Raw genomic sequence first — 13,379 nt, forward strand, 5'->3', positions numbered from 1 at the left:
GGACTTAAACTGAGGTTTAAAAAAAATCTCTCTTTTCCCAAGCAGGCCTGCAAGTTGGGGAGAAGGAGAGGGTGATATAAACACACAAACTGCTATATTGCATGGCAGCATGAAGAAGAATAAGATGTGGAGCCACCACGGGCTACAGTGGATTGAAGTAAAGCTAGGAGCCACCTGAGTGTGTCATAGCATGACACAAATAGGATAGCTTTATGATGGAGTTTTGAAAAGTAGATGGGATGTTGATGTGAAAAAATAGGAAAACAGTGTATCGGTCAATTCATGTATGATCGTCTTATGAAGTAAGGATCTCTGACATCCTAGATCAAGGCTACTGAGATATTAATACACATAGCATTATAAGGTATCAGTGAATAATCCAGTCAGACAAAAACACAAGAAATGTTCATTTTATACCATTCATGTTGTATCTCTCATGGTTATGCTCCCATGATATACTGCATATATTATTGTAGGGTTAGAATGGGGAAATACTTGTATGGATTTTTATGCATTTGGGAGAATCATGTATTGCAAAATGGAGAGTTTGTTTTTATTCTACAATGTACCAGCAAACCAAGAACATTCAGTCCAAGAGAGCACTATGTCCAGAATTAGATAAGAGAAAGTTTAATGTGGATTGAGGAGTTGTGGCTGTTGGGGCTGGTAGAGAAAAAGAAAGAGACCAGAAAGAGCTGGGAATATTATGACACTAAAAATCAAAGAGGGCTCTGCCTAGTAAAAAGTCAGAAAGCATGTGAGAGATACAGGAAATGAAATAGACCTTGACCACATGCAAGGAATGAGGCAGACAGAAGAGTCAAAAAAGGTATCCAGCAATATGGGAGTAGTTGAGTCAATAAATGACTGAAAAGTCAGAGAGAAGGGGGGAGATAAATTAAGGTTTTATCCAAAAGCACCTGAGCTCTATTTTCCTGTATTTCATCAACTTAGTACCAGAAATCACCAAAAAATGTTAAGGTTCTGCAGCAAATAATAGAAATAAGTACTCTAAGGTGCCTCTGCTAGACCCTATGGAATACCAGAACCAAAGCAGGACTACCCAGTGATAACAAGCAGTAAGTCACTAATCACGGTCAATGCTTAAATAAGACATACATTGTAAAGCATAGAGGATGAATGGAAATCAAATGGAAACAACACATACCTTTACAGACCCAGCCTGCTGCTGCTCCTGCTAAGTCACTTCAGTCGCGTCCGACTCTGTTGGACCCCATAGACGGCAGCCCACCAGGCTCCCCCGTCCCTTGGATTCTCCAGGCAAGAACACTGGAGTGGGTTGCCATTTCCTTCTCCAATGCATGAAAGTGAAATTGTGCAGTCTTGTCCGACCCTTAGCGACCCCATGGACTGCAGCCTTCCAGGGTCCTCCATCCATGAGATTTTCCAGGCAGAATACTGAAATGGGTGCCATTGCCTTCTCCGAGAGCCAGCCTAAACAAAACCTAAAACCTAAACCTAATAGAGATAATGGTCTCTTTAATCATGTGCCCACTTTCTTGAAGAGTTTCTCATTCCTTTTGCCTGAATCCTTCCTTGTTTTCTAACCCTTCATTTCCTACTCTCAGTATATGCTCAGCTAATCATTAATCAAATAAAATAATTAAACAGTGTTCACTCCTGAGACATATTTGTAGTGATGGACTCTTCAAATGAAGGCTTTCTAATCCCCTGAAAGTAAAACGCTAATACTGGAAGGACTCCTTCCCAGCCTCTTCCCAAAATGCCCAGATCATATCAGATCAGTCGCTCAGTTGTGTCCGACTCTTTGTGACCCTTCAATCGCAGTACGCCAGGCCTCCCTGTCCATCACCAACTCCCAGAGTTCACTCAGACTCAAGTCCATCGAGTCAGTGATGCCATCCAGCCATCTCATCCTCTGGTGTCCCCTTCTCCTCTTGCCCCCAATCCCTCCCAGCGTCAGAGTCTTTTCCAATGAGTCAACTCTTTGCGTGAGGTGGCCAAAGTAATGGAATTTCAGCTTTAGCATCATTCCTTCCAAAGAAATCCCAGGGCTGATCTCCTTCAGAATGGACTGGTTGGATCTCCTTGCAGTCCAAGGGACTCTCAGGAGTCTTCTCCAACACCACAGTTCAAAAGCATCAATTCTTCAGCATTCAGCCTTCTTCACAGTCCAACTCTCACATCCATACATGACCACAGGAAAAACCACAGCCTTGACTAGACGAATCTTCGTTGGCAAAGTAATGTTTCTGCTTTTGAAATGCCCAGTGGGCAGCAATTGCGAGTCTAGCTACTTAGACGTCTTCTGCCATATTTATAACCTCTTTGGATAGTGAAGACAGCAGACAGATGAAGCACTGAAAATGTCGAGAAAGAAATGCCTGGACAAGTGGAAAAGATACCATAAGCCTTAAACACTGATGTATGCCTGCACACCATACCATGTGTGATGGGAGCCAGGTGGGCCTAATCAGGGATGGATTTTTCAAGAAAGCTCTATATGAGTTGGCACTGAGAAGCTTGATTCAACTCAACTGTTTCTTTTTTTTCCCAACTCAACTGTTTCAATATGATTCTTTGATTCTAAGACTCAGCAGCACTTGTCTCATTTAACTGCACTAAGTCAAAAAAGGAATATACTTATTGCATATTTGAACACTGCCAAGAGATCATAAAAGTTTTCATCACAAGGAGAAAATTGTAACTATTTCTAATGAGGGATGTTCACCAGACTTATTGAGGTGATCATTTTGCAATATATATCAAATTATTAGGTTGTACGCCTGAAACCAAAATAACATTATATGTCAATATTATCTATGTAATATGCTACCTGAAACTGAAATAGCATATTTGTCAATGTGACTTATGTAATGATTTCTATAATATAATGATCATATAATCACTATGTTATGGACATAGCACATATCATACCTTCAGTTTACTTCAGTCACTAAGTCATATCCAACTGTATGAGACCCCACGGACTGTAGCACATCAGGCTCCCCTGTCCTCCACCATCTCCTGGAGCTTGCTCAAACTCATGCCCATCGAGTCGGTCATGCCATTCAACCATCTCATCCTCTGCCATCACCTTCTCTTCCTGCCATCAATCTTTCCCAGTACCAGGGTCTTTTCCAATGAGTCAATTCTTTGCATCAGGTGGCCAAAGTATTGGAGCTTCAGCTTCAGTATCAGTCCTTTCAATGAATATTCAAGGCTGATTTCCTTTAGTATGGACCGGTTTGATCTCCCTGCAGTCCTAGGGACTCTCAAGAGTCTTCTCCAACACTGCATTTCAAAAGCATCAATTCCTTGGTGCTCAATTTCCTTATAGTCCACCTCTCACATCCATACTGACTACTGGGAAAACCATAGCTTTGAATAGAAGGAATTGTATTTATATATATAAACGTATAGGTACACACACCTATGTAAGGAAAAGGTTTTGAAAAGGAATATAATTATATTTTGGATAAAGAAAACAAATAAACTAGTATATTTTTTTTTCATGTGTGCATTTTGGCTATCATGTTTGGTTTAAAACCTTCTCTTTAAATGTAGTTTATGTTTATGCTGATAATTGATACAGAAACATGTCTTAACCTTGTAACATTAACTATAGAACAGTTTATTTACAATAGCTAATTAAAGTCACACAATTTTGAAACCTATAGGCCTGCCCAGTACTCTGCTATTGGTCATTTAACCAATTTATTATTGACTTAATTCCTCCTTGACTCAGAAACTCTTATAGGTGCTTTGTTTACATCAATACACAAAGCAGGCAGACACTTCTCCTCATGGAACTGATATTCTAGCTGGGGGAAGACAGATAATCTGCAATAAACATGAATCCAAGTACATTTTATGGTATGTTAACAGGTGATCTGTACTATTGGAAAAGAACTAGTAAAGCAGAGGATGGGGTTTAGGGAATAAAGGTGAAGAAAGGGAGGTGATTTAAAGAAAAACAACTTAGACCACACTGAGGGGAGCAAACATGCTCTCTTGCATTCAAGATTCAGGTTTTCCCCTGTCCAGTCAGGTCTTTTGGTCTTCCTCTGCTGCTGCTGCTGCTGCTAAGTCGCTTCAGTCATGTCCGACTCTGTGTGACCCCATAGACGGCAGCCCACCAGGCTCCCCCATCCCTGGGATTCTCCAGGCAAGAACTCTGGAGTGGGTTGCCATTTCCCTCTCCAATGTGCGAAACTGAAAAGTGAAAGTGAAGTCGTTTAATCAGGCGGACTCTTAGCGCCCCCATAGACAACCCAACTTCAAAATTGTTTCTGTCTTTGAGGCTCTATGCAAACTCATGCAAATATGCATGTTCTGAACATTCTGCCTCTCTTCAGTTGAACTGGTTTCATAAAAAGTTGTTGGTAAACTCCCCCAAATTAAGTAACATTTTATGCAGCAAATTTTGATAATTTTCTGATTCTGGAAGAACTAATCGCCAAAGTATTTCCATTTTTCAACACACTGTCAGTGACGTAATTATATTATGTAAAAGTATTATATGCTATGCTATGCTAAGTCACTTCAGTCGTGTCCGACTCTGTGCTACCCAATAGACGGCAGCCCACCAGGCTCCCCTGTCCCTGGGATTCTCCAGGCAAGAACACTGGAGTGGGCTGCCATTTCCTTCTCCAATGCATGAAAGTGAAAAGTGAAAGTGAAGTCGCACAGTCATGTCAGACTCTTAGCAACCCCATGAATTGCAGCCTAACAGGTCCTCTGTCCATGGGATTTTCCAAGCAAGAATACTGGAGTGGGGTGCCATTGCCTTCTCCGAAAGTATTATATATGCATTGCTATTCTAATATATTATGCCATTTAAAAAATATACACAAAATATAAACTAAATGACACTGAGATAAATAGAAATAGAAATGGATATAGTAACATTTTCTTCCCCAAGGGATGAGGACACTCATTTTTATGGCCACTGGACTAATGGATTCTGAATGTACACACATAATTATACCAGTTATTTAACTATCATGATACAGTAATTTCTTTTACATATAGTTTCAATCAAAGTTCTCAGAATACCACAAGGGGCCAGGAATACAATTATATGAGAATAACTCTCTTCATATGCATATATAAAATTTTGTGAGCTCAATTAAGTAATCATCTTTAGTTCTTTTGTTATTCAATCAATTCATCTACTGGTAAATAATCCAAACTCTACAATAGATATCTCATTTTCAGTGTTTAAATCTCAAGTCATAATAAAAGCGGAACAATGGCCTAGAATGAATAAAATGTCTTACTGATATCATCATATATGCATTTGTAAAGAAAATTAATGAAAAAATACAGACTTAGAGTTTGCTGAAACAGAAAGTGTACTCACTCAGAGCTGAATATACATATCACCTAGAAAAAATACTTTCTCAGTTTCTGATGACTTCTAAAGAAAAGAACCCCATGACTTTCATCTCCAGCCTACTGTAGACTCCTTTCCACTTTCCTCCTCAACTTCCCTCCATGAAATCTCTTCCCTAGGTTATAAAACACACCTTGGGCTTCTGGTTCAGACAAGATGACACTGATCTCTTTGTGACCACTCCTCTGTCTGTTCTGGAAAAAAGAAGAGACCACTAAAGGAGACCTTGTATAGTTGGCAAGGAGAAGGTGAACTAGATTAGGGCCTGAAGAATGGAAGAGCAACACAGCAGCACCTAAGAGAAGACAAGCCAGGACCAGCATTCCTGACCTCCAACCTAGCCTCAGAAGGCTGCCTGAGTAGGGCTGTTCTTCCCAAGGAATACATGTGAAGGAACACCAGGTGGTGGTTTAGTTGCTAAGCTGTGCCTGACTCTGTGTGACCCCATGGACAGTAGCCCATCAGGTTGGACTATCCATGGAATTCTCCAGGCAAGAATACGGATTCCCATCTCTTCCTCCAGGGGATCTTCCCAACCCAGTGATTGAATCCGGGTCTTCACAAGACAAGTGGATTCCTTACTGTCTGAGCCACCTGGAAGTCCAAGAAACTCAATAATGACATGGATATTTGGAAAATAAAAGGATAAAAGCATATGTTAATATTAGATAAAGTAGAGTTGAGAGCAAAGAAAATTTCCAAAGACAAAGGAATATAAGGACATTACGTAAAGAATATAGAGTTGAACCCCTAGGTCAGGAAGATCTCCTGGTGGAGGGCATGGCAGCCCACCTTAACATTCTTCCCTGGAGAATCCCCATGGACAGAGGAGCCTGGCAGGCTCTATAGTCCATGGGGTCACAAAGAGTTGGACATGACTGAAGTCAGTTAGCACACATGTAAGAGAGTAAAACTTAAAAGTCCTCACCAAAAAGATCTTGAAAGGAGATATATGAGGTGATATTAATAGATATATTAATTAAATCAATGAGGGAATCCAGTAATAATATATACCTATTTAAATTGTCATGTATTATTTAAATACTTGCAATTTTTTCTTTAAAAAATATTTTTAAAGTAATTAGCCTCCAATTAAATAAATTTAAATTTAATAAACAAAGAAACAAACAAAAAGCTGAAAAAAACAAAAATAGCAAGAATTTCAATGCTTTTTATATAATTTTTTCAAATATTACACTTGGTATGTAAAGGGTTTTTGTTTCTTTTTTTTCCAGATAATAACCATTGGGATTCATTGGGTATTCAGAAAAGCAAGAAACCTTGGAAATTATCTAGGCAATCCTCCCATATTAAGAATATATAAGTAAATCCATGAATGATTATGTCACTTATCTAAACTTATAACTCGATGCAAAAGTAGCAATAGAATCCAGGTTTCCTAGGTTTAAGTGAATCTTACAGAATTTCCCAGCAAATGGCAATATCTCCTATTCTCTGCAAAATTTGATTCTTATCTCTTTCACAGAACTGATCATATTCCACCTTGTATTCATTGTCCAGTTAGCATAAGTTTTACCAAGCAAATTAAATTCCTTGAAGGTTCAATCCTGGCATGTCTGTTCTTCTCACTCTATATTCTCACATATGGCTAAAGCTCTTTACAAATGCCTTCTTCTCCCTGGAACACCCTCTCTCTCTTACATGATTACCTCCTCCACATCTTTCAGATCTCAGTAAAAACCAGTTCCTCCAAACAGCGTTTCCTGACTCTGACACAGCTCAGATCTCCTTGTTATGTGGACATAGGGCATTCTGTGCTTTTCCCTCTCCACACGTGTCCCAATTGTGGTGCAACATTTAACTTTGAAATTCACCTCATTTCTGTTTTTCTGTTAAAATTTAAGTCCTAATTCATAATGTCCACATGTGTGCTCTTCACTGCTGTCCATTCTTTGCATTCATCAGTTCTTTGTTATGTGTTTGCTCAATGAAATAATTTTATTTGTGCAGAATAAAATTTCAATGAATTTTTGATGCTCGTCTTATAGCACAGAGTGAACTAGGGTTTTCACAAGAGCCCTAATCCCATTCATGTGGGCTCTGCCTTCATGTGGGTTATGAACTCATGACCTAATTATTTTCCAATGGTCCCACCATCTAAAATTGTCACTTTGGGGATTAGGGTTTCAACATATGAATCTTGGGAGAACACAAGCATTAGACCATGGCACCCAATGAGGAGACTGACTTTTGTAAGGTAACCCAAAGCTTCATCCATACTGAATGCTCTGTGGTGCTGATACGAAGCCAAGGACTAAGGAATTATAGATTTCTCCCAGTATATACCCAGGGGATTGCAGAGTTTTGAAAGATACAGATAAAAAAATGCCCAGATAAAAACTTGTTTTATTTAGGGGAAAAATTGTCTATTCTGGAAAAAATAGCATGCATTTTGTATACTGTATTTGAATATATAAAACTCAGTTACCTATCCATACACCAAAACACATTACAGAAATACAAATAATCACATTTACAATTGCATCAAAAAATAAAATACTTAAATAAATTAAAGCAAGGTGTTGAAAGATCTATGTATGAAAACATTCAAAACACTCATGAAGGAAATGTTTAAAACAGACAAAAGGAACATATTTCATATTTATTGACTGGAAGAATTAATATTGTTAATACATCCATTCTACCCACAGCTATCTACATATTCACTACAGTCTCTTTGAAAATTTCAAAACTTTTCACAAAACAAACAAAAAAATTCTACAACTTGTATAAAACTGTTGTTGTTGTTGTTGTTGTTCAGTTGCCAGTCATGTCTGACTCTTACTGATGTCATAGACTGCAGCGCGCCAGACTTCCCTGTCGCTTACCATCTCCTAGAATTTGCCCAAGTTCATGCCCTTTGAATTGGTGATGCCATTCAACCAATTCTCATCATCTGTCAGCCTCATTTTCTTCTGCCTTCAATCTTTCCCAGCATCAGGGTCTTTTCCAATGAGTCAGCTATTCATATTAGGTGGCCAATGTATTGGAGCTTCAGCATCAGTCCTTCCAAAGAATATATGGGGTTGATTTTCTTTAAGGTTGACTGGTTTTGAGCTCCTTCGTGCCCCAGGGACTCTCAAGAGTCTTCTACAGCACCATAGTTCAAAAACATCAGTTCTTTAGCACTCTGCCTTCTTTATTGTCTGTCCAGGTCTTATGTGTACATGACTAATGGAAAGAGCCTAGCCTTGACTCTACAGACCTCTGTCGGCTAAGTGATGTCTTTGCTTTTAACATACTGTCTAGGTTTGTCAGAGCTTTCCTGCCAAGAAGCAATCGTCTTCTAATTTCAAGGCTGCAGTCACCATCCACAGTGATTTTAGAGCCCAGGAAGTGGAAGTCTGTCACTGCTTCCAACTTTTCCCCTTCTATTTGCATGTAAGTGATGGGACCAAATGCCATGATCTTAGCTTTTTTGACATTGAGTTTTAAGTCAGCTTTTTCACTCTCCTCTTTCACCCTCATCAGAGGCTCTTTAGTTCCTCTTACTTTCTGCCATTAACATTGTATCATTCACATATCTGAGGTTGTTGATATTTCTCCCAGCAATATCAATTCCAGCCTTTAGGACTCATCCAGTCCAACATTTCGTATGACATGCTCTGCATATAAGTTAAATCAGCAGGGTGACAATATTCAGCCTTGACGGACTCCTTCACCAATTTTGAACCAGTTTATTTTTCCTTGTCTGCTTCTAACTGTTGCTTTTTAAACTGCATACAAGTTTCTCAGAAGACAGGTAAGGTTCGTCTGTTATTCCCATCTCATTAAGAATTTTCCATGTTGTGATCCACACAGTTTGGTGAGATCAATGAATCAGACGATTTTCTGGAATTCCCTTACTTTCTCTATGTTCCAGCAAATGTTGGCAATTTGATCTCTGGTTCGTCTCCCTTTTCTAAACCCAGCTTGAACATCTGGAAATTCTAGGTTCACATAGTGCTGAAGCCTAGCCTGGAAGATTTTGATCATAACCTTACCAGCCCTGGAGATGAGTGCACCTGTTCAGTGGCTTGAACATTCTTTAACAATGTCCTTCTTGGGAACTGGGATGAGGATTGACCTTTTCCAGTCCTCTGGTCACTGCTGGCTCTTCCAAATTTCATGACATATTAAGTGGAGCACTTTAATAGCACCATCTTTCAGGATTTTAAATAGCTTTGCTGGAATTCTATCACCTCCACTAGCTTTGTTGGCAGCAGTGCTTTTTAAGACCCACTGGAGTTCACATTCCAGGATTTCTGGCTCTGAGTGAGAAACTACACCATTGTGATTATCTGGGTCATTAAGATATTTTTTTGTATAGTTCTTCTGTGTACTTTTTCCATCTCTTCTTGGTCTATTCTGCTGTATTAAATCACAAAGCACCAAAGATAAAAGTGGTCTAGAGAAAGAAGAACAAAGTTCGAGACTAGGGTTGCTGATTTCAAATTGTATTAGAAAGCTATAGTAATCAAAACAGAATGTTTTGCTTCTGGCATGAAAATAGACACATAGATCAACAGAGTAGGATAGCGAAGCCAGAAAGAAACACACACATATATTGTTGGTTAGCTTATGAAAAATGAGCTAAGACTATCCAGTGGGGAAAGGACAAACTTGTCAAAAATGGCACTGGGGAAACTGAATAGTCCTATGAAAAAATGGAACTGTACCCCCATCTTTTACCCTGCATAAAAATGGATTAAAAATTAGAACATAAGACTTTAAGCGATTAAACTCTTAGAAGAAGACACTGAGGTCATCTTCTTGCCATCAGTGTTTGCAACGAGGTTTTGGGTTTCACACCGAAAGCAAAGGCAACAACTGCAAAAACAAGTGGAACCACATTAGACTCCAAAGAAAGGAACATCAATAAAATCAAATGGCAATTTACAGATTGACAGCAGATATTCCAAATCATATATTTGATAAGGGCTTCATATCCAAAAATAGGGGGAGGAGCTAAGATGGCGGAAGAGTAGGACAGGGAGTACACTTTCTCCCCCACAAATTCATCAAAAGAACATTTAAACGCCGAGTAAATTCCACAAAACAACTTCTGAATGCTGGCAGAGGACATCAGGCACCCAGAAAAGCAACCCAAGTCTTCAAAAGGAGGTAGGAAAAAATATAAAAGACAAAAAAAGAGACAAAAGAGGGAGGGATGGAGCTCCATCCCGGGAAGGGAGTCTTAAAAAGAGAGAAGTTTCCAAACACCAGGAAACCTTCTCACTGCCGAATCTGTGCCGAGTCTTGGAAGCACAGAGGGCAACATAACAGGGAGGAAAAATAAATAAACAATTAAAACCCGCACATTGAGAGCCCTACGGTAACTCCCCCAGTGGAGAAGCAGTGCAGACACCTGCATCCGCCATTAGCAAGCGGGGGCTGGGCAGGGAGGCGCGGTGCGGGCTGCATCACAAGAATCTGGCCTGAATACCCCGAGCGCTATCTGAGCGAAATAATTTTGGCTAGCAAACCAGACTGTGGGCTATCTACCACGCGAAAAGCGAGCCCTAACCTAAGACACCACCAGGCCCGCACACAGAACAAAGGACTCAACAGAGATAGCCGGCGGCAGACCATCCCCCTCCAGTGATAGGCAGCCAGAGCTGGAAGGGGACAATCGCAGCCCCAGAGAGACATTATCTATAAAACTGTAAGCAGGCTTCTTTGCTAACTAAAACTTCTTGGGGGTCTGGATGGCCAACATCTGCCTAAGAAGGTGTGCCGGTGCACACCTAGATAACCAAGCGGCGGGGAGGCGATAAGTCGCAGCAATCACGCGCGCCAAACACCTCATCACCTGAGCTGCTCGGATCTGAGAAGGGCACAAAACGCAGGCCCATCCGAGAGTCTGCACCTCTGAGGACCACCCGAGTGCCTGAACCTGAGCAGCTTGGACCTGGGAAGTGCAGGCAGCCCAGGGCCGGCCACACATGGTTCCTGGCGGAGCAACCTAGAGCCTGAGCAGCGTGGGCAGGGAGGCTACACGCGCCGTGAGCGGGGGCAGACCCAGTGTGGCTGAGGCACTGCAAGCACACGCCAATGTTATTTGTTTGCAGCATCCCTCCCTACCTCCCCTCAGCGCGACTGAACAAGTGAGCCTAAAAAAAAAAAAAAAAAAGTGTCCTCCACCATCCTCTTTGTGTCAGGGCAGAAACCAGACACTGAAGAGACCAGCAAACAGAAGAAGCTATAACAGAGGGAACCGCCTTGGAAGCTATAGGCAATAGATTAAAACCCTGTGGTTAGTACCAACTATATAGGAAGGGGCCTATAGATCTTGAGAAATATAAGTCGGACCAAGGAACTAGCCAAAAATGAACTGAATCCGCAATACTCACAACAAAACTGGAGAAAGTCCTAGATATATTTTTACTATTTTTACGATCATTCTTTCTTTCTTTTTTTTATTTTTTTTTAATTAAAAAAATTTTTTTAAGTCCTCTATTATTCCTTTAATTTTCACTTTTATAACCGATTACTTTGAAAAAAAAAAAAAACAAAAAAGAAGACCCCATTTTTTTAAAAGCAAACTTCATATATATATTTTTTATAATTTTTTTGACCTTGTTTTTTTTTTCCTTCTTTTCTTTAACATTGTATTTTTGAAACTCCAAACTCTACTCTAATCAAAACCATTATGAGGTACCATTTCATGCCAGTCAGAATGGCTGCGATCCAAAAGTCTACAAGCAATAAATGCTGGAGAGGGTGTGGAGAAAGGGGACCCCTCTTACACTGTTGGTGGGAATGCAAACTAGCACAGCCACTATGGAGAACAGTGTGGAGATTCCTTAAAAAACTGGAAATAGACCTGCCTTATGATCCAGCAATCCCACTGCTGGGCATACACACTGAGGAAACCAGAAGGGAAAGAGACACATGTACCCCAATGTTCATCACAGCACTGTTTATAATAGCCAGGACATGGAAGCAACCTAGATGCCCATCAGCAGACGAATGGATAAGAAAGCAGTGGTACATATACACAATGGAGTATTACTCAGCCATTAAAAAGAATACATTTGAATCAGTTTAATGAGATGGATGAAACTGGAACCTATTATACCGAGTAAAGTAAGCCAAAAAGAAAAACACCAATACAGTATACTAACGCATATATATGGAATTTAGAAAGATGGTAACAATAACCCTGTGTACAAGACAGCAAAAGAGACACTGATGTATAGATCAGTCTTATGGACTCTTTGGGAGAGGGAGAGGGTGAGGAGATTTGGGAGAATGGCATTGAAACATGTATAATATCATATATGAAACGAGTCGCCAGTCCAGGTTCCATGCAAGATACTGGATGCTTGGGGCTGGTGCACTGGGATGACCCAGAGGGAGGGTATGGGGAGGGAGGATGGAGGAGGGTTCAGGATGGGGAGCACGGGTATACCTGTGGCAGATTCATTTCGATGTTTGGCAAAACTAATACAATATTGTAAAGTTTAAAAATAAAAAAAAAATGAAAAAAAAATCCAAAAATACATGAGACATACAACTCAAGGACAAAAACCCCCAAATAATCCGAATTTTTAGTGGAGCATAAGAATAGTAAGACTTTCAATAAATCTGAAGATTAGACTAGAGATGAGAGACACAGCAAGGTTTTCCTTCTAGAACAATAAAAGCCTGTGCCTTCCTGGCATTACTTTCTTCATCTCCACTCACTTATTTGACAATTACAGTTCAATGTGTACATTCTTGAGTCAATAGCAATCACCCCACAGTGAGCTATAATATGTACTAAGAACAGCCCCACAAGGGGAAAAAATATCTAATATTTGAATCCTTACTAATGAGGCATATCAAAAGGAAGGCAATTTACAGAGTTTACCACTACATTGTTTTATATATTTCATTTCAAAATTGAGCCACCTAGTAAGGAAAATGAGTTAAGAGACCTCAATAATATATAGATAGAAAACCAGTTTTAAATGGGAGCATTCATGGATTATAATTTGGGGGTTATTTATTACTA

This window comes from Bubalus bubalis, chromosome 2 (genome assembly GCF_019923935.1).
Source record: "Bubalus bubalis isolate 160015118507 breed Murrah chromosome 2, NDDB_SH_1, whole genome shotgun sequence".
In the NCBI taxonomy this organism is placed as follows: domain Eukaryota; kingdom Metazoa; phylum Chordata; class Mammalia; order Artiodactyla; family Bovidae; genus Bubalus; species Bubalus bubalis.